Consider the following 26,817-nt stretch of genomic DNA (forward strand, 5'->3'; position numbering starts at 1 on the left):
GTGGCCCTGGACAATTCTTATTTATTAACCAAGGTAATGTAGAGATAATTACAGCACTCAAGTAAGGAAGAAAGGAGGAACAAGCATATTTCTTTTAATGCTTAAATGTAGCACTCCATTATATAGAGTTACAGAAGCAATTGACATACGTATTATGTGTGTAAGTGTGTGCATGTATATCTATATATGTGCACACAAAATGCAAACATATCATGCTTAAAATACATGAAATATATGTGTATGTTCATACATATACAGTATATGTGTGTGTGTATCTCTTGTGTTTGTAAGGCACTATATTTTGAGAATGATTTTATAAGTCAAAATTTTCTGTGGGTGGAACTGCATAGCTTTCCGCCTGGAGCGCTTCATGTTTGCTTGGCACTTGCCAAATCTACTGCTTAAGCTTGATTTTCTCCTCCATCTCTTCATTTTATAAAGGTTCAAGCTTTATGATGGTTTGCTATAAAAAGAGAAGGTAAATTTTCTTTCTAACCCTGGTCCCTAAGCCCTCAAATCAAACATAACAAAAGCAGGTTTTGTGAGAGGAAACCACAAGGTTAGTAGGAGCTTTCAAGATCAGCATTGTAAATGCTTCTATTAGATTGAGACTTCCTTGAAGGTAAGAATTATCTTTCGCCTCTTTTTGCATCCTTAGTTGCTTAGATAAGAATGACCTATTGACTTTCAAGGCAAAGGGATAGACAGATGACCTCTCAAGGCTCCTTTCATTCCACATTCATCTCAAGTCTGTTTAGCAAAGAGGTCAGTTCCAAATAGTGTGCTACTCTTCTGAAAGTGAGAAAAAAAATTCCCCAACCACTCAGGTGTCTAAAAGCAATGCATACAGAGTGTGGATGTGTCCACAGATTATATTTGTCCCAAACCTTCCATCCCAACCACTCACAAACCCAAAATAACAAAAAGCAGTCCAGGAGTCTATTAATATTCATGTGACTGGACAGCAAAGAGTCACTTTCACACTCCTGAGTGTTCTTCCCACAACCCCACCTACTCCATTGTGTTTTATAGAATCAAAATTGAGTTCCACTCTCTAAAGAAAACTGAAGTCTAGAGGTTTTCTTGCGGTTGCAAGCCTAGTTAATGGCAGAATCAGCACTAGCTGTTTCATCCCTTTGCTTCCAGTCCAATGCCCTATTATATTAATTTATCTTCGTGATGGGGGATGGGACCTGGACTTTGCCCCTGAACTTTCCCACACTGGGTTCTTTGCCTTGAACCTTCCCATACTGCCATCTGGCCTATCCAGATATTCAATAATTCTTTTAACTCTCCTTTCATGGTGGCCCTATCACTAAACTCCTTTCATGGTCTGCACCTGACCCACCCCAGGCTACTTGCCACCCCTTAATCCTATCCAGATCTTCCCATCGTCTTTTCCTGTATAAAAGTACCAATCTTAACCCTATTAAATTGCACAGATTCATTTAGAACCTTGCCAGCCTCTATTGGCATCACAGTAAACTTGCTACTTTTACTGAAAGGCTTGAGTGGTTAAATTCTTTTGAGGCAAATTCCACCCCCCCCCCCCTTGCACTTCTGGGTTCCCAATACCCCAAACTGCAACATATAGACAGCCAAGTTACACCGTGGGATAGAGCGCTAGATTTGAATGGGAAAGCCCTGAGTTCAAATCCAGCTTCAAGCATTTCTTAGCTGTGTGATTCCCAGGCCAAGTCACTTAACCCCTTTCAGCCTAAGTTTCCTTGTCTGTAAAATGTGGATCATAATAGCACTTATCACCTAGGGTGATAGGGTCAGATAAATGCAAAATTTATTTTTATATATTTGCATACCTAAACATGCTACATAAATGCTAGATATTATCATTATGCTCAGATGGGAAAACCACATATGAACATTAGCCTCTGATACAAAAAAATGGTAATTTAAATATGTCTCAAAAGTATTACAGGATAGAAAAAAGAAATGTAATTCACATCCTCGGTCATGTCATGTTCTATAAACAGTGATGTAAAGGAAAACAATGCTAGGAAACATAAGAACTTAGATCAATGCAAGTGACCAATTTTGGCTCCAGAAGACTGATTCTGAAACCTCCCTCCCTCTTTTCCACAGAGGCTACAAGTGAGGAAAAAAGCATATGCTGTCAGATATGATGAACATGTTGATTTGTTTTACTTAAATCTGCTTCTTTGTTACAAGAGAGGGTTCTGTTGAAGGGGTGGTATTAGGAAAAGACAGTCTTTTAAAAAGGCTTCAATACAATATTTTAAAAATAGAGCTCCAGTCTTATTACAGAGAAGCATGGAGAAATTAAGGCTATATATAATTCCATTAATTTATATACATTTATGGCAAATTCATATTGAATAGAAGTGACATTTAAAACCTTGTTTTATTCACATACGAAACCTCCTAGTCCCCAGAAATCCTGAATAACAAAGCTTCCAATAACAGCTCTGTGGACTAATGGCTTAAAAAAGCCTCCCAGATTGTCTTGGTATTTCAATAGTCAGTGTAATTTAAAGAGGCAGTTCCTCCTCGAGAGCTGGCTGTGTGCAGGTAATCTTTACATTAATATGGTGCTGCTGGTTTGATTTTCCAGGTTACGCTGCACTTTCCCTCTTTAGCCCTGACTCTCATTACTAAGACCAAAGCTTAAGGTTTTATACTGGACGATAACTTCCACTGTACATATAACGCCTTTCCTCCTTGGTGTGGGGGAGGGATTGTGGGCTGGGTAGATGCAGGTGGCAAGTGGGTTGGATCCTTTGGCAGTCTCTCTCTCCATAAATGAGCAAAGCTCCTATTCCCGAAAGCCACCTTCCAGGGCTGTGCCTTCTGCTAACTGCTTCTCAGGTGTATGTTTTTACGGTTAAGTTCCAGAATGTTCTCTAGTCCAAAAGACGGGAAGTTAGTATTGTAAAGAGAAAATAGCATTAGGCTAGCAATTGGGACTCTGTTTTCTACATCAGACTGCCACTAACTCACTGGGTTATGGGAATGACTCTCCTGCCCCTTGTGGAATGCCCAGTTTAGCACAGTGCCTGGCACATAGTAGGCAATTAATGAATATTGATTGATTGACTGATCATTACCCCTCTGAACATTGGTTTCACAAGGGAATGATCCTGGCAGATCTCTAAGACCGCCTTCTAGATCTACTAAGCTATTATTTGAGTTACCCAGTCCTCCCTCCCCAGCTTGTTCCCAAAGTGAAGCCAAGGGGCTCTTTCACTAAGGATTAGGGAAAAACATGTACTGACAGAACAGCGGAAACATAAAATCCAAGACAGGAGGGGGCAAAAGCAGGGTTTTCTTGCATGCCAAGAATTCTTTTTTTTTTTCTGTCCCCAACTCAGATTTAAATTCTCTTTAAAAACAACCAATCAAACCTATTAAAATTTAAATCAACGAAAGCAGGAAAGGTGCATTGCCAGATTTAAACAAATAAGGCTAAGGAAAAGGTGAGAACTTAGTACAGGAACACTCAGCTTCTGCTGCTTCATTCTTTCTTTAGCTGTTTATGATTATAGCTTGAGGCAAGTACATTTGCAACACTGGTAGTAAGATATTTAGTGCTGGAATTGAGAGCTTTAGGAAAACAACATAATATGAAATATCACTGATGTGAGGACAAGGTTGGGGGAAAGAGTGGCAGTATGTAAAATGAATAGCTCTTTTCTCATTTCTCCATTAACTTGAGCTTTTTATATTAAGAATTTCATTTGTGAATTCTACTTTTATATGTACTTAGTGACCTTTTAAAAACCTTCACAGTTTTTAATCTGCTTATATTATATATCTCACTAGATTTGGAGTCAGAGGACCTGGATTTGAGTTTCGGTTAATCATTACTTGGAATGAACTTGGGACAAGTTACTTCTCTTGGTCACAGTTTTTACCCCTGTAAAATTGGGAATTGTACTAGATAGATATCTCTTGAGATTTCTTCCGATTCTATATTCTTTGAGCCTATGATCCCTGTTTGTACATATACATGCATTTCATGTGCATAGGGAGTGCTCTACTGCTGTGATCTATTCAGGAATCACAATGAACCATGCATGTCTGTGAGAATCCATCTGATCTCCCCGCTCATGGCCATAAGAAATTTCTATGACTGGAAACTTCACAGCACTTAATACGTTATCATAACCTGATGGTATTCAAGTTACCCCTACTAGATATAGATCCTGGAATGGCAGCCTTCAGGTATCGGTGAAGGGCTGTCAGACAGAAAAGGAACCTGACTATTCTGAATGACTCAAGAGCTTATTATTCTGAAGCTAGAAAGGATGGTGGGGATTCATCCAGTTCAGCTTTCTCATTTTATATAGAAGGAAACTGAGATTTGGAGATGCGATGCTGCTTGACAAGGTGACAGAGTTGGTTAGTGGCAGGGCCATAATTAGAACTCATGTGTTCTGATTGCTAGACAAATGCTTTAATGCAGTATTATTTCTCAGACTACTCTACTGTGCTTTGGTAGTCCTTATGATGTGAAAAGGTAGGTATTCCATGAGGAATCTTTAATATTAGAGATTTTTTTCTTCTAATGTCTTAATGAAATTATATATAAAAAAGGGGAAGAGAAAGGAACGAGCATTTATGAAGTGCCTACTATGTGCTAGGCACTGTGTTAATCTTTTATAAAGATTATTTAATTTGATTCTCATACTACTCCGAGGGAGTAGATGCTATAATAATAATACCAGTTTTACAGATGAGGGAACAGGGTTGAATGATTTACCCAGGGTCACAAAGCTAGAAAATATTGAGTCAGATATGAATTCAGGTCTTCCTGATTCTAGGTCCACCACTACATACACTGCTTTATCATCTGCATTTCAAAAACAGATTAAGGATAGGATTTTAAAATTAGGAAAACAGGCTTAATTTTCTGTGTTCGAAAATGTCCTCTTTTTTAACCTGGCAGTATTCTGTATCCACAGACAATGGGACCAACACTATTTACAGTGCAAAAGCTCCCAGGTTGCAGGGTATATGTTTTGTTTTTACACAGTTATTTACGTATTGTCTGCCTCATTTAAATGAGAGATCCTTGAGGGTGAGGATTATATGTTTGCTTCATTTGTCTCTGTAGTGATCAGTACAGTGCCCAGCACATTGTAAGCACTTCATAGATGTTTGCTGACTAAATGTTCTACAGTCAAACAACAAGAGGATGTGACCAAGCCCTGACCTGGTTTGCCAGAAGCCCGATCATACAAGAAGGGAATGCACAGCTGAGTTGAAATATAAAATGCCTACCCATCCATCCTGCAGAATGAGGTTTAAATTATCAACCTCCTAGAAGACTATAACAGAAATTATTGTTACTGTTTAAATTTCTTTCTCTCAAATTTGTGATTATGAACTATTCATCATTTGGTATTTCTTTTGGTAAAGGAAATAAATATCTGTTCTATACCTGATCCATACTGTATGAATATCTATTTCCCACTCTCTGGAGACCCTCTACAAAAGCAAAAACCTAGGCTTTAAACCTATGCTAGGTTTTCCCCAGAAGTGGAAGATATAATTGAACCAGAGCATAGGAAAGGGAGGCCTAGCTCCTCTCATTAGAAGCCATGTTCCCTGGTGATTACATCCAGACTGGATCATATACATGGATGCAGGGCAGAGGGCTCCCTTAGGGGAAAAGGAAGTGGGGTGAGTGTCCAAGTTCCTTGGGCCCCAAGGTATGACTGTTGTTGGATATGTAAAGCACTTTAGAGGTTATACAAATGCCTCCTATTATTGTTCAAGAAAAAACTGGCTCCATCCACCTGCCTTCAATACCATAGTAACCAGCCCTGAGCATGACAAGTTAAAACAACAATTACTCACTCACATTTAGATAATATTCAAAGGATGATGCTGTAGGATAGTTAGAACAAGTACCATTATTCAAAATTTAAAAATATAAGCAAGTCAAAGAGGTTAAGTGACTTGTTGCTCTACAACTGAAATGAGGTTTCACTATACAGGCAAACATGGTGCATTTATTGTTACTGTTCAGTCATTTGATAGCTGTGTTTGACATTTTGTGACCCCCTTTGGGGTTTTCTTGGCAAAAACAGTGGAGAGGTTTGTCATTTCCTTCTTTTGCTCATTTTTACAGATGAGGAAACTGAGGCAAAAAGGGTTAAGTGACTTACCCAGGGTCAGGGCCAGTAAAGGGTCTGAGGTCAAATTTGAACTCAGGTCTTCCTGACTCCAGGCCCAGCACTCGGTCTACTGCAACACCTAGGGGCCCAACGTGATCTATACACTTGACTAAATTGATAAGTTACTATGTGTGTACTTATAGAATCTACTGAAAAATTCACATCCCTCTCTAGACCTCTCACTTCTCTCAAATTGAGAAGACTGAGACATATGATTGCTAAAGTCTCTCCTGTCTTTAATATTCTATTATTTTAAATACCCGTGTGCCACTATTTGGCTGTACTAGCAGCAAACTTTTCTTCAGTTTCATATCTATTTAGGAAAGGAATGTTAAAATATTGCCTCCCTCCCGTCTCCTAATCCTACCTATTAAATAGTATTTGGAAGCAAAGGGTTCTGGAGGGTGACTTTTCAAGAAAATATATTGATTCTTCAGAATCATGATTTGTAAGTTTTGGGGTGGGATGATCTCTAGGATTGTGATCGACCAAAAGGTAGAAACCAATGAGTTAGGACACAGCTTTGAAGGCTGAACTTCTCAGATCTTTCATTCAAAAGGGAAAAATGAAAAAAAAAATCTCTATCATAAACATCCCCATGGTTAGCATCTGACTACCAACAAACAAAATCCTTCTGCACCGAGCTCAAAGGCAAAAGCTTTCACATTTGGATCACTTAATTTTGGAGCTCTCACGAGAAAGAGGAAAAAAAATCTGGGAGATTAATTTCAATTTATAAAAACATAATCTAGGGGGCGGAGCCAAGATGGAAGAGTAGAAAGACACACATATGCAGGCTCTCCCCACACAGCCCATAAAATACCTGTAGAGAGGGGCTCTCAACAAATTTTGGAGCAGCAGAAGTGGAGAACAACAGAGTGGAGATTTCCAGCGCAGGGTGACCTGAAGGGCCCACGGAAACGTCTGTTGCACCGGACTCGGAGTGGAGCCCAGCCCAGCCTTGGCTCAGGAACAGCCCCTTGGGGTGCAATCTCCAGTTGCAGAATTCCCAGTCCCAGTAACAGTGGGCTCACAGATCCCTCAACCCACAGGTGCCAAAGGTCAGTGACAGGGTTTTTTCAGCTGGCCGGGAAGGGAGAAGGACCTTCACATAGCTCCAGCCTCAGGCAGCGGCATCAGAGGCCACATCTGGCAGGCAGCAGCAGTTCCCAATGCAGCCTCCACAGCAGCCCCCATCCACTGTTGTATCGTAAAACCCCTGGGGGCATTGAGGAGCTGAGTCTTACCTCAGCCCTGTGTAGAGGCCCAGAGGGAGCTGGTCTTTGTCTCACACTGAATGGTGGCTCTGTCCCCACAGTTTGACTGAATCGCAGCCCCCCAGTGCTGGCTTGGTGGAACTGGAGGTCAGGTGGCCATGGAGAAGAAACTCTGCTAAGATTCTGAGCACAAAAATCTCTCCCTCATCCCAGACCAGTATACACGTTTGATTGTGCCACCTTGGAGGAACTGAGATCTTACAGATTCCCAGAGTATACCCTACTCTTGACAAAGGACCCAAAAGTCAAGTAACTGGTTGGGAAAATGCCCAAAAAAGGGGAAAAAAATAAGACTATAGAAGGTTACTTTCTTGGTGAACAGATATCTCCTCCCATCCTTTCAGATGAGGAAGAACAATGCTTACCATCAGGGAAAGACATAAAAGTCAAGGCTTCTGTATCCCAAACATCCAAAATAAATATTCTATGGGCTCAGGCCATGGAAGAGCTCAAAAAGGATTTTGAAAATCAAGTTAGAGAGGTGGAGGAAAAACTGGGAAGAGAAATGAGAGAGATGCAAGAAAAGCATGAAAAGCAGGTCAACACCTTGCTAAAGGAGACCCAAAAACATGCTGAAGAAAATAACACCTTGAAAAATAGGCTAACTCAATTGGAAAAAGAGGTTCACAAAGCCAATGAGGAGAAGAATGCTTTCAAAAGCAGAATTAGCCAAATGGAAAAGGAGGTTCAAAAGCTCACTGAAGAAAATAGTTCTTTCAAAATTAGAATGGAACAGATGGAGGCCAATGACTTTATGAGAAACCAAGAAATCACAAAACAAAACCAAAAGAATGAAAAAAATGGAAGATAATGTGAAATATCTCCTTGGAAAAACAACTGACCTGGAAAATAGATCCAGGAGAGACAATTTAAAAATTATGGGACTACCTGAAAGCCATGATCAAAAAAAGAGCCTAGACATCATCTTTCATGAAATTATCAAGGAAAACTGCCCTGATATTCTAGAACCAGGGGGCAAAAATAAATATTGAAAGAATCCACCAATCACCTCCTGAAAGAGATTCAAAAAGAGAAACTCCTAGGAATATTATAGTCAAATTCCAGAGTTCCCAGGTCAAGGAGAAAATATTGCAAGCAGCTAGAAAGAAACAATTCAAGTATTGTGGAAATACAATCAGGATAACACAAGATCTAGCAGCTTCTACATTAAGGGATCGAAGGGTGTGGAATATATTCCAGAAGTCAAAGGAACTAGGACTAAAACCAAGAATCACCTACCCAGCAAAACTGAGTATAATACTTCAGGGGAAAAAATGGTCTTTCAATGAAATAGAGGACTTTCAAGCATTCTTAATGAAAAGACCAGAGCTGAAAAGAAAATCTGACCTTCAAACACAAGAATCAAGAGAAGCATGAAAAGGTAAACAGCAAAGAGAAATCATAAAGGACTTAGTAAAGTTGAACTATTTACATTCCTACATGGAAAGACAATATTTGTAACTCTTGAAACTTTCTTCAGTATATGGGTAGTTGGTGGGATTACACGGACACACACACAGACACGCACACACACCCCACCCCACAGGGTGAGTTGAATAGGATGGGATCATATCTTAAAAAAATGAAATTAAGCAGTGAGAGAGAAATATATTGGGAGGAGAAAGGGAGAAATGGAATGGGGCAAATTATCTCTCATAAAAGAGGCAACTAAAAGACTTTTCAGTGGAGGGAAAAAGAGGGGAGGTGTGAGAAAAAACATGAAGCTTACTCTTATCACATTTGACTAAAGGAAGGAATAAAATGCATACTCATTTTGATATGAAAACCTATCTTACAATACAGGAAAGTGGGGGAGAAGAGGATAAACAGGTTGGGGGGGATGATGGAAGGGAGGGCCGTGGGAGGAGGGAGCAATTAGAAGTCAACACTCTTGGGGAGGGATAGGATCCAAAGAGAGAATAGAAGCAATGGGGGGCAGGATAGGATGGAGGGAAATATAGTCAGTCTTATACAACACGACTATTATGGAAGTCATTTGCAAAACTACACGGTTATGGCCTATGTTGAATTGTTTGCCTTCCCAAAGGGAATGGGTGGGGAGGGAGGAATGAAGAGAAGTTGGAACTCAAAGTTTTAGGAACAACTGTTGAGTATTGTTCTTGCAACTAGAAAATAAGAAATACAGGTAATGGGGTATAGAAAGTTATCTTGCCCTACAGGACAAAAGAAAAGATGGGGATAAGGGAAGGGAGGGATGTTAGAAGGGAGGGCAGATTGGTGATAGGGGCAATTAGAATGCTCAGTGTTTTGGGATGGGGGAGGGGAGAAATGGGGAGAAAATTTGGAACCCAAAATTTTGTGGAAATGAATGTTGAAAACTTAAATAAATTTAAATAAAAAAAAAAAACCCAGCAAACAAGGGGGGAAAAAAGCCATAATCTAGTATACCACACTGCTACCAAGAAAACAGCTACCACTATCAGCCTGACATTAAAAAAATTATCCCAATTGTGGAACTTAATGAATTGTACAAAATTTATAAAACTCATTTTTTTTTATTAATTTATTTGTTTTCAGTTTTCAACAATCACTTCCATATGTTTTAAATTTTCTCCTCCTCCCTTTCTCCTCCCTCCCTAAGATGGCATGTGATCTTATATGGGTTCTACACATACATTCTTATTAAACACATTTTCACATTAGTCATATTGCATAGAAGAATTAAAACGAATGGGAGAAACCATGAGAAAAACCAAAACAAAACACAACAAAAGAGAAAAGAGTCTGCTTCATTCTGTGTTCTGATCCTATAGTTCCTTCTCTGGATGTGGATGGCATTTTGCATCAAGAGTCCTTTGGAAATGTTTTAAGTCATTCCATTGTGGTGAAGGGGTAAGTCTATCAGAAACCACCCTTGCATATTCTGGCTGTTACTGTTGATAATGTTTAATATAAAATTTTGGAATAATCTCTTTGTTCTCTCTGAAGCAAACTCAGAGAATGCCTCTCCTATGTCAACAAAGCCAGCCAAGGCTGACTCTACATTCCTTAAGAGACCTTTAACCTAAGACACTATCTTGAATAATGGGACGTTTTCCATATCTTGATATTTATGGACATGTGCTGTGTTGTGGCGTGTTGGTGGTGAGGAAAGCACAGACATCTTAGGTCGTAATTTCTACTGAACTTTGTTTACCCTTTCCTATGTCAGTTATCTGTTTAGGGCAGGAAGCCTGCCACTCACTAGTGGTGGGATTTCCTTATCACCGAGACATATGTTTATCCAGCCTGGAATCCCAAGGCCTGACCAACATTGCTTTGTTAATTGTCCTGTCTTACTGAATTTACGATTTGCTCAATTAGGAGAGTTCCTTTCTCACGGCAAAATGTATATAAGCCAGAAGATTTCTGCACTGGGTAGCCAGAACATTTCTGGCTCCATAATGCATTATGTTACCGTTGTCTTTAATAGGGAATTGATTAATTAATTAATTAAATCATAAAATGTATGCATTTAGCCTGCTGCCTTTTCTTTAACCAAGTTTTCAGGTCAACACTGTGTATGATGTTCTCCTGGTTCTGTTCATTTCACTCAGCATCAGTTCATATAAATCTTTCCAGGTTTTTCTGAAGTCTGCCTGCTCTTATAGCACAGTAGTATTCCATTACATCCATACATCACAAGTTGTTCAGCCATTCCCCAGCTGATGAACTTTTACCCAATTTCCAGTTCCTGGCCACCACAAAAAGAGTTGTTATAAATATTTTTATACATGTGGGTCCTTTCCTTATTTTTATGGTCTCTTTGGGATACTGCTCTAGAAGCAATATTGCTGGGTCAAAAGGTGTGCACATTTTTGTAGCTCTTTGGGCATAATTCCAAATTTCTCTCCAGAATGTTTGGATCAGCTCACAACTCCACCAACAATGAATTAGTGTTCCAACTCTCCCACATCTCCAACATTTATCATCTTCCTGTTTTGTCATGTTAGCCAATCAGATAGGTGTGATGTGATACCTCAGAGTTGTAAAACTCATTTTTTTTTAAATATAGTAGGGTTATTTTCTTTGGAATTCAAATAAAACCTATCTCTTTAAGAACCATAGGGCAATCAACAAAATGTGGGAAGGTCATACAACACAACTTCCAATGGTGCTCCAGGCTATTACTGAAAATTCCCTGTAAGAGGATTACAGATTTGCAGTATGATACATAATTGAATATGCCAGGAAGTTTCCATTATAATCATGATTATGCGTGTGGTAAGCAGCAATGCTTCAAAATGACTGAAGAGTTTCTGAATATCTTTACGTTAGGTGCCTCTTTCCAACATCCAGCAATAACTGTTCTGTCTCCCAGAATGGATGGAGGAGATGGAAAACATGTTGCCAGCATATGTTTTATTATGCAGGGAGATAGGGGACAGGCAAATTTGTCTCTGCCTGCAAACAGCCATTCTCCCGGCGCCTGGCACACAGGCCTAGACTAAAAGAGCAGTCTTACTAGTCAAAAGGTAAAAAACAAAACAGAAGCCAGCTGCTAGCTAGAGTCTACCTGACCCGAGTGAATCTCCTCAGGCAATTCTGACAAAATCCCAGAAAGTCCTCTCCTCCTACACTTAACACTTAATGAGAAAAAAAAGTAGCATCAAACACCTGATTTTATCTGGAGAGATAAGAGAAGGGAATAGCCTAGAGGGGGAAGAGCCAAATGATAAATAAGATACATCATGATTAAAGCAGTTTCTACCAGTACAAGAAATAGCTGCCTAAACGCAGGCTTGTAAGCAGAGACTTTAAGTATCATCTAAAGAGAATGGAAGCTTTCTTCTAGAGATCTACTTAACTGGCAGTTCCACAAAAGGTCTGGTAAAGGAAGGTCCTTTCTGAAATCTATGTTTGGAGGCTTAGAACTAAAATATATCACTGACTGATTTCAAGACAAGAATCGTGGTATAGCAGAAAAACAAAGGCTGACTGGGAGAGAGAAGTCCTTGGTACAATCCCCGTTCTGTAGCTAAATGGCTGGATGACTTTGTCCTGGCCTCAGTTTTCTCAGCTATAAAATGAGATCGATTGTTTCAATTTGGGAAATGACTAAACACAATAGGGTCCCAAATTGGATTTAATATGCAAAATGACTAAACAAACTGAACAATGTAATAGAATATTATTGTGCCATAAGAATCAATGAATAAAATTCAGAACGGCATGGAAAGACTTATATGAATTGATGTACAGTAATAGTAATATAGTACTGTAAGGCTTCAAAGTGTGGTAAAATATCATCTCACTTGGTCCTCACAGTAACCTTGGGAGGTAGATGTCATTATTATCCTCATTTTACAGTGGAAGAAACTGAGGCAGAGATGTTAAGTGACTTGTCTAGGGTCATACAGCTAATACATGTTCTGAGGTCACATTTGAACTCAGGACTTCCTGACTCACAGGTAAAGTACTGTGTGTATACTGAGCCAATTTCTGAAGAATTAAGTAAGAAGAGCCAAGAAAATAATATACTCAGTGATAAGAATAATATAAATGGAAAGCAGAAAAATCAAAACAGGTCTGAATGCCATGTAATTTTAGAGACCAAACTTGGCCTCAGATAAAAAATGAGAAAAGGGAGTCAGTGCCTTCCCTTCTGTGCAGAAAGTGAAAGACTACGTGTGCGGAACACTGCATACGCTGTCATACATAGTGGATGTTATTATGGCTTACTTCTGCTGAACTGATTCTCCTCCCTTCTTTCTAACAAGGAATGGCTGAAGTGAAGGTGATGGAAAAACGAAGTATCAAAAAGGGTAGTATTCATAGGAGACAGAATCTTGGACTTGGAGTCAGGAACACTTGGTTTCAATGCCTGCCTTAGAAAAGTGACCCCTATTTGTGACAATCAGTTTTTCTAGCTCTCAGTTTCTTCATCTATAAAATGGGAGGGCTGGACTCAATGACCTCAAAAATCTCTTTCAGCTCTAAATTTATGATAACATCTACAAAAATTTTCAACTCAGATTTGGACATCAAAATCCTGTATATTTATATATATATATTCTCAGAAAAGTTACTGTATATTTATGCAGCCTTTTAAAGTATTAAACGTACTTTACATAATCTCATCTAAACATCACAACAAATGGAATAGTTAGGCAAAATAGATATTAACACCTCCAATTTTCAGATAAAGAAATTGAGGTTCAGATTTAATACTTGGTTCAGGGTCACATAGCTCACAAATGGATGAAGCAGGATAAGAAGCCAGTTCTTCTTGACTTCAAATTCAGTGCTCTATTTTCTACACCACAATGTCTGTCAACAGAAGGAATAGTGGACTATGTATGAGGGAGAACCCACATTACCAAAATCAGTGATTGTTGAGTCATTAAAGATGCCTAAGTGGCTAAAGAAATATCTGACTTACTTGAAGTGGTTCAGACTGGTAGACAGTGTGGTGTTGTGGAAAGAACACTGAATTAGGAGAATTAAGAGATCTAGGTCTTAGTACTGTCTCTGATCATATTATATAACTTATTTTTTAAATAAATATTTTAATTGCTTATTTTTAACATCAATAGAAAATTCAAATTAAAGGGATGCATTTGGAAGACTATTTTTTTTCCATTGTGATATTTTCAAGGATTTAATTTCTCCTTTGAAAAATTCTGCTATACAAATTTTCATTAGGATTTAAGGGAACAAAAATTTGCCTATAATTTTCTAATTAATTGTTTTAGAAACCTCCCAGTGTTTCTGAGTGTTTAGTTGCTGAATTAAAGGTACTTCTAGAATTCTCTTTCATATTGTATTCTTTCTTTTATATTGACTGTAAAAGAAAATATGACTTTGTAAAACTGAATGGAATAACTATAGTAGATAAAATTCTATGAGAAAGTGTTATCAGCAAAAAGATTACCCATAAGATGCTGTGCCTATGTAGCCCTCAGTTTTTTTCTGTGAAAAAAAATGACCCATTTTTATTGGTAGATCTTTTTCTGAAATCATCATTTGACTCACCTCCCACTACAAATTTTAAACCAATACTTTAAAATATTACACAGAAAAATTTGAAAATATATTATGAGTCCTAATTAACTTCCTAATACATTTGTTTACATCTTATAAGAACATATCTAATGTTTTGCCATAGAGTATGTAAATGTATTATCCAAGAACATGGGAGAAATTATCTTCATTACAATGCTTCACATTTTGTTATTTCTTTAAAATCACAAAGGAAGCTTAATTTTTGATAGAATAAATCGAGTTTCATATACTAGGAGGCACAAAATGCTGGACCTGGAGTTCAAATCCTGCCTTAGATACTTATTAGTCATGTGATCTTAGGCAAATAACTTAACTTCTTTCAACCTCATTTTCCTAATCTCTAAAATGAAGATGATAATAGCATTTACCTCCAAGGGTTACTGTGAAGATAAAAGGAGATATTTGTGAAGCATGTTGCAAATCTTAAAGAGCTATATAAATGCTAGCAAGAACTTGGGGCTCTATAAACTGTTTAATCTTCATTTACCAATGATGCAATTCATCTCATTTTAATTAAATAATTCAAGGATCTGTCATTTTGATCCAATGGTAATGCAAGTATGTCACTGGGCAAGTTGCTTAAGCCTGAGTCTGTTTTCCAAGACTGCCAAATGAGAAGTAAAATATTTCCACTATCTCAGCATCATTATGGAGATCAAAAGAGAAAATGGAAGTCTTCAGAAGCATAATTTCCAAATGAAAGAGATTATCAGCTGACAGACTTAAATTCAAGAGAAATTAACATGGATCTAAATTTTCTCCAATATAGCAGGAATATAGCACAGTGATAAATGAACAACACCCAAAATGAGAGGTCATCTGGATCAATTCCTCTAATGGAAGAGGAAACTGGAACCCAACAACATGGAATAATTTGCACAAGGTCATATGGCTAGTTAAAGGGTGCAGAACCAGGGCTAGAACCCACATCCTCTGACTCCAAGTCATGTAAATAATTGATTAGTGGATGTTTTCATTGGTGATTTGGTTTACTTCTCAATGGGTAGTAGGAGCTGTCTGTGGTTCTGTGCCTCCTGGTGCTTGCTTCCTCAAGTTGTTATTGTCTACTTCACATTTTAAGCTTCTCAAGTGCAAAGAATACATCTGTTTCATTTACTTTCAAAGGCACACAGCCCAGTGCCATACACACTAATAAATACGACGTGATGATGATGGATGTGTTCAGTTTGTACTAATATGCATAATATCTCCCCTTAGAATAACAAATGTTAACATATCATTTTTGTAATGTTGTGGACCACACTCAGAGGAAAGGACAATGGATAAACCAGGATATTAAAACGACAACTACAAGAAAAAAACCAGGACCCTTCATCTTTGCCTATATTCTGTGTCAAATAAAACATATATGCTAAGCCCCATTCACAAGCTTTCAGTAATCTTTTACAGAGAACAAGAAAGCTCAAATATTTTGATTGGGAATCTGATTTTAGATTGAAAATTTAAGTGAGCTACAGTTAAACCCTTAGTCATATAGTGAAGGGCTAGTTTTAAAAGAGCTTCCCCCTCCTCCAGAAATCACAAGTCCTCTTGAAATTTTTTCACGCTACCTTATTGCCTTTTGGAAACATGCAGACAGTAAAAATTAGGGCACTTGGTCTAATGAGAGCATATTCAGAACTTTAAAATGCCATGAGTAAATTTATTTGCTAAATAAAAGTAGCTGAAATGCCTAATTTAGAAGTGGCAATTTGAAAACAAGAAAAACTTAAACCTATGATAAAATTGTAGCTAAATTCCCAGGGCTATCCATTCTTTTCAGCAATACTCTTCCTATCTTCCCTCAAGCAGCAATTTCTAACCAACACAGACTTTCTGCCAAGATAGGGAAACTTACATTTTGAGATCTCAAGAACTCTACTATCAGACTGAAGACCATTATCAAAGAATGTCTAGATAGATTCCTTCCAGATATGCTAAACAGCCCTCCATTCAGGTAACATCCAGAATTCAACCTTGCTCACACACTTTCCTTCAGTGTCTCCCAGTAGTCAAATGCGCAAAGTACAAATTCCTCTACTTGCCTTTTCAACATTTAATTTCTTAGTACTTTAAAATGTACTAATTTTTTCCCCAGTCAACCTAATTTCTCTACATTCTACACACATACATACATATATACACACACAGAGACACAGACACACACACCCATATACATTCCTTGGACTTCCAAGCTCATTTGTTTCCTGGCTTTGCTCCTAACTTTTCTACTTTACAGCAACCTTTGCCTTTTCCAACTTCTTTTCATGTGATACCTTACCCCATTAGAATTTAAGTCCTTAGAAAGTAAGAATTATTAATTGTTTTGTTTGTATTTAAATTCCAAACACGTAGCACAGTACCTGACTGTAAAAGCAAGTACCCTGACATACACAAGGGAGCCTGCTATCTGCTTTTCTAAAAGGAAAGCAACTTTTGGGGGGGTTAACAATCACTTTAATCAAGTACATATATCATTCACTTAGTTCAGGGGAAGAAGTCAGCACCCTGAACTTAGAGAAAATACAAACAGAGAAATAAAGATCAACAAGCAGTGCTTCCAGCTGCCTGACATAAGCAATACATACATCACAGATCAACAGACAGCTAATTATCTGACCCTATATACATAATTACCAGGGAGAGAAGCACTAACTGGGTTTTCAAAAGGGGTAGGGGGCTGCTTAGCGATTGCCCAGAGTCTAGTCAGGCCAAACAAACACTTCCAATGATAAGCCTCAAAGTAAAACTTTATCTCAGTGTATTTATACACTTTTCAGAGTCAGAGGGCATCACAACCCTTGAGAACCAGTGCCTCATTAACAAAAAGTATGGGCCTTCCTCCAAATCTCCCCTTCAAATATCCCCTAATCAAATTTCCCTGAAGGGGCTAGCCCATTAATGGTTGGGGAAGATCTTCCCATTAAGAAGCAAAATTACATTAACAATAAGCAAAAAGGCATTATCAATACACTGGCACATAATAAGAACATCAATGTTCACTGACTCATTAAAAATTCTTTATCTATTTCTGTACTCTTATGTCTAATGCTTTTTGGTTATGATTCTGTCCTACTCTTGGTTCCAAACTGGATTTATCTTCCAATTCCATTTCCTCCATGAAGCCTTTTTCAAACATATCTGCCCAGAGGGATATCTTTTCCCTTTCAATCTTTGCAGCAATTACAGTCTGGACTAAATTGTCATTTTATCATATGCTGTCTTCTAGTATTATGTAACTATTCACACATACATTTGGCTTGTCTCAACAGCCAGATTCTAAGTTCTGATAGAGTACAGCCCTCTAGACTTTGTATAACCCATACAGTTATACAGAATATAGCAGATGTTTAATAAATACTTGCTGAATTAATGACACTCACCTTACTTCAGCATATTAAAAACATAGGCTGAAGGAGTGAAAACCTCTGAATATAGCTAAAAGCCAATAAGGAGTTCAAACATTCATATATCTTGGAAAAAGTGAAATAAACCAGATCCTGTCTCCAGGGACAGAAGTTGTTCACTAATCTCCCTCACTAAGGGTTTACACATAAGTAACACAACTTACCTGAAGGGATCCTGGGAAGAATTTTCCAATTTAGTGAATGACCACTCTCTAAAATTCTTGTTTTTAAGTGAGTTTTCCACAGATAGGGACCTCTTTCTTAGGGCAGGGCCCATGCTCTGTAGCTCTAGCTCAGTCTTTGTGATCATCTTGACGATTTGTGTTTTTCTAATGCTTTTAGTTTTACAAACTAATCCCTTTCTTTGTAATAACCCTGTAAGGTAGGTGGTGCAAATATTAACATCCTCAGTTTAGAGATGAAGAAATTAAGGCTCAGGTTAAAAGAGAGTCATACCATTACATGCAGAAGACAGGATTTAAACACAATTCCATCTTAATGCCAAGATACTAATAAAGCTTTACAAATGGAGCATTTGCTCTTGATGAATGAGAATGCTGTCCATGGCAAGCAGAAAAATGATTTCATTTGTTTCATCTTCACGGATGAGTAAGGCAGCAGAGGGGTGAATTTACTGTCCTTACTGGAAAGATTATATTAAGACCACATCTGTGCTGTTCACATGAAGTTCCCCTTTTAGAAACTGTCATGCTATGAAAGGGAAGTGAAGACACACCCTACATCCCTGCACTGCACATAAAAAAAAGGACCTAAGACACAAACAAAAAGAACTCACAGCACTTTCAAGAGAAAATGCTGCTGTGTCCTTCACTGGATTTCTGGACCTTGACTTCTGAGCTTAGTTTCTCCCCACCAAAATATTAACATATCTGCCTAGACAAAAAAACATGTGTGATCCAAATTTATCACAGGATCAGCCCATGATAATCTGTAGTACTTCTGATTTAAAATTTATTCAGGTCATCTTCACACACCATTAATTCAGTTAGCCACAAAGCCATTAGATAACATATGTGCATGACTGTGGGCCAGTTTGTTTCCAGGAAAGAAATTCATCACCAGAGACATTATCTAGTTGGTTATTCTGGTAGTTCAGCTGGTAAAGCATATGGAAGGTAGCACATAGGCCAAAGTTTTTCTTTAATAAAATTAAAATGTAAATGTCTTTAAGAACCTTATAAAAATAATCATTCTCAGAAAAGAGTTGTTGCTAGTTATGGGTAGACTCATTGAGGTAGCTTTAGGGATGTTGCAAATCCTAAAATTTGAATGGTTAAATTCCCAGACTAGCACCAGTGTCTTCTAGGGATTCATTTTAAGAAAATAATATGGAAGTTTAGAGAAAAAAATAATTTAATGCCATAAGTCTATATGCCAAGTACCAAAAAGGGTGCTCAGGTCAAATTAAATGACAGGGGCGAGGGAGGACGCATGAATGACTTAGCATGAATGCTTTACGCAATGTCTAATGGCCGAGGTCCCTCGATCCTTCCCATCACAGAGCACTCCATCTTGGACCCCAGCTCTCACAAGGCTGAGCAAAAGAACATTCCAAGGGAGGAGTTCTTTAAAACTACACTTTACAGCGGAGTTTCCTTAGAATGATATGCTTCATTTAGGTAACAACTGCATTTCAGAATTATTAAAAAATTATGTTATGAGCAAGAGTCATTATTGGACCATGGGATAGATAGGAAGAGAAAGTGTGAGAACCTAACTCACAAGCCTTAGATCTGATTTCAGATTGGCTGGAGTCAGAAATGCCTCCAAAGGCATAAGTACTAAACTTTAGATACATCTCAGTTGTATAAAGAGAGATCACATAGACTTGTGATCTCTCATTATACAACTGAGGGCAGCTAGGTAGAGCAGAGTACTGGTTTTGGAGTTGGGAGGACCTCAGTTCAAATGTGGCCCCAAACACTTACTTGCTATGTAACCCTGAGTGACTCACATAACCCTGTTTGCCTCAGTTTCCTCTTCTGTAAAATGAGCTGGAGAAGACAATGGCAAACCACTCCAGTATCTTTGCCAAGAAAACCTCATATGCCATCACAAAGCATTGAAAATGATTAATCAACTAAATAATAATAGCTATACAACTGAGCCTCTTTTAAAAAAAATTACATATATTCCTAATGAAGCCTTTTAGACCACTACCTACACCAGTAATAAGCCTCATTTATAATCATTCATCATGTACTTTTTTCATTTTCTCTTTGTGATCAATGCTAGAAAAGGTTTAACAAACAGTTCTCTGAAAAATGTATGAGAAATTCTACAGCGTCACTGAGAACATGATTGTTGAAAAAGCACTTTTTTCCTTTCAAATCCATGATTCTTCTCAACCTCCCTAATTTTTGTTAAGATTACCAATATCTTTCAGTCATCCAGGTCTGCAACCTTATCACCACTGACTTCACTTGCCCTCAATCCATATATCCAGTCAATTGCTAGATCTTGTCATTTCTAACTCCACAATATGTCTCCCATCTGTCCCATTCTCTCTTCTCATACAGCTGTCACACTAGCTGAGGCCAAATTTAAAATCCTCTTTTTGGCTTTTAAAACCTCATACAACCTTGTCCCTTCCCACCTTTCCAGTCTGTTTCTACTTTACTTCCCTCCTGCATTTTGCTATTCTACATTTCAGGGACATTTCAGGTCTTCTTGCCTTGTTCCTTACAAACAACACTCCATCTCCTAATTAAATGGCTTTTCACTGGCTGTCTCTCATGCCAAAAATGCCCTTCTGCTTCACTCCTATGCTTTCCTGGCCTCCTTCAAGACTCAGTTCAAATCCTGTCTTCTATAAGAGGCTTTCCCTCTGTCTTATCCTCTCCACCCTGTTCTCCCACTATTTCCTATTGCCTTCCCTCAGAGATTTGTGGCTGAGTCGTTTTAGTCATGTCCAAAACTCTCTATGACCCCATTTGGGGTTTTTTGGGCAGATACTGGAGTGGTTGTCCATTTCCTTCTCCAGATCAGGAAACTGAGGCAAATAGGGTGAAGCGATTTACCGAGGGTCACAGAGCTAGTAAATGCTGGGATAGAATCTGAGATCAGGTCTTCCTACCTCCAGGACTGGAGCTGTATCCACTGAGCCACTTCACTGCCCTCACAGATTACCGCCCATTTATCCTGTATTTATCTTTTACATACGTAGTAGTTTACATGTTATCTTCCTCATTACAGTGTGAGTTTTTGGAGCTCAGAGACATGTTTTTGCCTTTCTTGGTATCCTCAGCAATTAGTACAATGCCTGGCACGTATTTTGTCTTTCAGTTGTGTCCGACTTTGTAACCCCATAGACCATACGGCACACCAATCCCCTCTATCCTCTGCTATCTCCCTAAGTCTGTCCAAGTTCATGTTCATTGCCTGGCACACAGGTACTTGAGAAATGCCCACTGACCAACTGAGAGGCCCTTATCACCTCTCACCTAGACTATTGCAAAAGCATCCTAACTTGTGTCCCTATAGTGTAGTGTCTTTCCCCTCTCCAAACCATCTTCCATATGGCTACCAGTTATTGTCCTGAAATCCTGAAATGTAGGACTAATTGTGCCCTTCCTTATTTAATAAATAATACTGTAATGAAGGAAGGAAACAAAACAAGTATACACCAAGTATTTATTATAAGTACATATTACTCTGTGCCAAGTACTAAACTGAGCACTGTGTGTGTATTCTATATATAAATACATAAAATACACACATACACATATATATGTATGTCTATGTGTGCACATGATTATGTGTGTGTATGTATATATGTATGTGTATGTATATAGCCTATCCTCAAGAAGATTACATTCTAATGGAGGAAGATATTACACAAAAGGGAGCTAAAAAGTGGAGTGGGGGGTGGGTGGGTAAAAGTACCCAGGGCATGATTTTGAAGTTCAGAAAATCAGGAACAGGCTGGGGAAAGAATGGAGAAAGGCTGGCCTGCTCTTCTTTGTGAAATGAAGCTTTCAGAAGGAATGAACCAAGACAAGAAAGGGAGTAGGTCTTACAGAGGGATACGCCATAGTGAGCAGGTCCCAGGGTGGGTAGGATGCCAGTTCAAAGAAATCCCAGGCACTGTGGGAATTTACAAGAAGAGAAAGCAGTAGAGACATGGTTTAAAAGTCCAGAAGGTCAGAAGCAGAGTTTCTTTAAATCCTCAAACAAACTCAAAGGGATGTTACATGTCTGTACACCTCAGTCAATTATATACCACAGAACATATGGTCTAGAGTAGAAAATCATCCTTAACAGCTTGCCCATTCCCACCTGCCATTTTCATCAAGGATACACTTAATACATTTAGATCATCCTCAGGAAGGAAGTGCTAGAAATAAGATTCGAATCCAGATCTTCTGATACCAAATTCAGTGCTTTTCCCAATGTAACCCACTGCCTTTTACATTTTTTGTCTCTTTGTTTGGATTTGGTAACTCTTTTCAATTTCGTTTTATGAGCCATTGCTACTTCTTTACATAGCACAAAGGTAACAGTCCAAATGTAGTTGCTCCACTGGTACTGGTGATATGAATAGACTGCTATAGGAATACTGCTAAGTTTCTTTCATTTTATGCTTATTTATTGTCTTTCCAGTTTTATTTATAAATGCTCTTGGGATGATCTGGCTTAGCAGCTTAGTTGGGGCCCATGCTAAGCTTTCTATAGGCTTTTCTCCTCTGCTGTATTTCACTTTTGTGAGATGACAGCATTTTGGCAGACCACCTGTCATCCCTTGCCTCTACCCCATGACCTGCCTATCCTCTTTTCCCATCTCATATTTCCCTGATGACTTATTTTACTACTGTTGTTCCTTAAATTTCCTCAATTGACTTATGTTGCTGCCTTCTCACACCTACCCCACCCATTACCCTCTGTGTGATCTTCATTTTTAATTATTCAGAGAATGTTGTTTACAATGCCTTAGTGTCATATAACAACTGGAGAGTGATGGTATTAAAAAGATGGGCCTTTGTTTCTATGGGAAGCTTAGAGTCATAAAAAAAGCTCTGAAAATTTTTGAAGGCTATCTAGCTCATTACCTTCTTTCTGTTCAACTCTGGGCCCAAATGCATCCATCTGTGTTATCTGTCCCAGATAAACATACTGAAGAGCAAACTTAGTAGGATGCTTATCTAAATGCATGTCATAAACTGGGCAATAAACACTCATCAACCACTTCATTTTTTATATATGGATGGTCAAGCCAAATTTTTTTGAGTAGTTACAGATCTCTTCTAGGAGGCCATGCAATGTTTCGGGCACTTGAGACAATCAGCACGATGTCATCTGTGAACAGGAGAACTTGGAGGACCTCTCCATTCACAAGAAATCTACAATTAACACTAATGACTGGATCTCCTCCATTACAATGGTGAACACCCATGGTGAATTTACACCTTTATCTCCTTTTTTTATGCTTCATCAAATTATTTTTTTACACATGGTTGTTGAATAGGGCTTTTTCTATAGCTGTATCTTTTTAAATATGACAACACTGTTTATAACCTTTAATCTTCTATAATAATTTGCAAATGAGCTTATACTTTAAACCATATTATCCTCTTGCAGTCATGTCTCCTTATTTGTCCAGGAGATAAAATGTTTGCTGGCAGAAACAGCTTCTAGACTCTTCTACGCTTTTCAATAGAAATTATCTTATATTGACTGGACTTCTGCAAGAAATGGTGAAGAACTGGGTCAATATTTCTACTTTTGTTTATTTCCTTATTTTCAGAATTCAATAATTTGTTTGGCTAACTCTGGTTGGAGTGGTTATAACTGTATGTACTGTTCTCTTTATCCTTTATCATCCCCTGATTCTAAATGATTCTGAATCAGTAACTAGTTGTTTGTTGTTCAGTTGTGTCTGACTCTGCGTGATCCAATTCTGGGATTTGCTTGGCAAAGATACTAGAATGGTTTGCCATTTCCTTCTCTAGATCGTTTTACAGATGAGGAAACTGAGGCAAGCAGTTTAGTGACTTGACCAGGGCAACACAAGTAGTAAGTATCTGAGGTCAGATTTGAACTTAGGGAAATGAGTCTTCCTGACTCCAGGCCTGGCACTCTACCCACTAGACCAACTAGCTGCCCCAAACTAGTTAAGATCCATTCAACTTAAATTCCAAAAGCTGTCTTTTATTGTTTACAAAGTCCAAAACTTTCTGAATCTTTTATGAAACAAGATTTGATGACATACAAATGTAAGACTTCTGAATAATCTATAAAACATTAAGTTTTTTGATTTCTTAATCTTCAAACTATTTTCCCAACATATCCATCCCCCAATTCCAAGGTCCAACATATTCTTCCTTTTTCCCTGACTTTTCATTAAAGTTACTAAGTATCAAGGCACACAGTGGCTTGCTTCAGAGAACCTCATTAGGTTTTTTGTGAAAATTTCTACTCCATTATTTCTTTGGCTGCACAATGAACTAACTCTGACAATCCATTTATTTGCCTCCTCAAGGAAAAACTTAGTCATCCTTAAAATTAGCGGTAACTTTCATGTCATCTGATTCCATTTATAGGGAGAGTCTCAAAATTAATGTGCTTCTGTTCATATGGGAGTAAATTCATTGGATACTGGATAAAGATTGAGAGTGCCAAAAAGTTCACCTGTAATCCAGAAACTTTGCCAATTTGGAGCAGCCTGTGTTCCAAGGGTTCTCAAGCTTTTTTGTGTGTCATGGCCCCCTTTGGTCATTCTGAAAATCTTTGGGTTTCTCATCCTCCCCTTCCCTTTCAGAATAATATTTTTAAATGCAGAAAATGAAATACAGAGGATTACAAAGGAAACTAGTTATACGGAAATACAGACATAACTTTTTCCCATCTGAGTTCATAGATCCCCTTGAAATCTATCTATAGACACCTGGGGGTTCACAGTAACGAGGTTGGCAACTCTTATTCTGTCCCTTCCTGTTATTCTACCATAATGCTAGATACAATTTGTCCGATGTTTGAGGACCAATCTACCTGAAGAAGATGTCATCAAGAAGGTAGCCACTAGATAGCAAATTCTTTGACCACAGCAATCAAAAGAATAATTTTTTTCAGTCACAGTTGGGAAGACACAAGAAAAATTACACACAACCAAAATTTCAACAAGGATTCAACACAACAGAAGAGCTGTTGAATAAGGCAGTACATCATTAGATGCCAAATGGAAGTAGAGACTATATGTATGATTCTTATTTCCTGGTATTCAAAGACTCACTTAAATTCTCTGTTAGTAAAGTAAACTGCGTGAATATCCTACTAATCACTTTTGGAGGCTGTTATTAATCAGATGCCCTTACATCACAGGGTTTTATTTTTTTTTCCTGTTTTTTAAGCATTTATTTATTTGCTTATTTTATTGTTTTTGAAGGTCAACCTAGTAGTTTGTTTTAATTGATAGCAGCATTTGGCCCTGGTGAAATTTTTGACAGCACACAACCCTGTAAAAATGTGTTGTGATTTTCCAAATCTCTTTTCCTCTACTTTCTAATTGATTAATTAATTAATTAATTTTTGGTTTTCAGCATTTACTTCCACAAGATTCTGAGTTCCAAATTTTCTCCTCATCTCTCCCCTCCCCCAACCCCAAGACAGTATGCATTCTGATTACCCCTTCTCCCCAACTGCCCTTCTTTCTTTCTCCCCCCTTTCTTCTCTTATCCCCATCCCTTCTATTTTCTTGTGGGGCAAGATAGATTTCTATACCTGATTGCCCACATGTCTTATTTCCCAGTTGCATGTAAAAACAATTTTTGACATTTGTTTTTAAAACTTTGAGTTCCAACTTCTTTCCCTTCCTCCCTCCCCACCCATCCCCCCTGAGAAGGCAAACAATTCAATATAGATTATACATGTATAGTCATGCAAAACACTTACATAACAGTCATGTTGTGAAAGACTAAATATATTTCCCTCCATCTTATCCTGGCTCCATTTATTCTAGTCTCTCTTTTGACCCTGTCCCTCCTCAAAAGTGTCTACTTCAAATTACCCCCTCCTCCCATATGCCCTTGTTTCTAACATCCTCCCATTCCTGCTTAATCCCCTTCCCGCCTACTTTCCTGTAGTGTAAGATAGATTTTCATACTAAATTGAGTGTACATGTTATTCCCTCCTTAATTCAAATGCAATGAGAGTAAGGTTCACTCTTTCCCTTTTACCTTCCCCCTCTTCCCCTCCATTGAAACAGTTTTTTCTTGCCTCTTTCATGGGAGAGATAATTTATCCCATTTTATTCCTATCTTTCTCCTTCTCCCAACATATTCCTCTCTGACACCCCTTAATTTTACTTTTTTAGAAATCAATCCTTCATATTCAACTCACCCTGTGCTCTCTGTCTATATGTATATAATCCCTCCAACCACCCTAATACTGAGAAAAGTCTCAAGAGTTACAAATATTATCTTTCCATGTAGGAATGTAAACAGTTCAACTTTAGTAAGTCCCTTATGATTTCTTTCCTGTTTACCTTTTCATGATTCTCTTGATTCTTGTGTTTGAAAGTCAAATTTTCTATTCAACTCTCATCTTTTCATCAAGAAAGTTTGAAAGTCCTCTATTTCACTGAATGACCACTTTTTTCCCCCTGAAGTTTTATAATCAGTTTTTCTGGGTAGGTGATCCTTGGTTTTAATCCTAGCTCCTTTGACCTCTGAAATAACATATTCTAAGCCCTCTGATCTACTTAATGTAGAAACTGCTAGATCTTGTTGTATCCTGATTGTGTTTCCACAATACTTGAATTATTTCTTTCTAGCTGCTTGCAATATTTTCTCCTTGACCTGGGAACTCTGGAATTGGGTGATAATATTCTTAGGAGTTTTCCTTTTGGATTCTCTTTCAGGAGGTAATCTAGTTCTATTTTATGCTCTGGTTCTACAATATAAGGGCAGTTTTCTTTTATAATTTCTTTAAAGATGATGACTAGGTTCTTTTTTT

At 38.1% G+C, this 26,817-nt stretch overlaps 1 protein-coding gene across 11 annotated transcripts in view; it reads right to left on the reverse strand.

Moving 5' to 3' along the window:
* MGAT5 (alpha-1,6-mannosylglycoprotein 6-beta-N-acetylglucosaminyltransferase) overlaps positions 1-26,817 on the reverse strand; it is a 370,599-nt gene that overhangs the window by 49,806 nt on the left and 293,976 nt on the right. The gene's annotated exons all lie outside the window — the stretch shown is intronic.

The sequence above is a fragment of the Notamacropus eugenii genome, chromosome 5 (assembly GCF_028372415.1).
Source record: "Notamacropus eugenii isolate mMacEug1 chromosome 5, mMacEug1.pri_v2, whole genome shotgun sequence".
In the NCBI taxonomy this organism is placed as follows: domain Eukaryota; kingdom Metazoa; phylum Chordata; class Mammalia; order Diprotodontia; family Macropodidae; genus Notamacropus; species Notamacropus eugenii.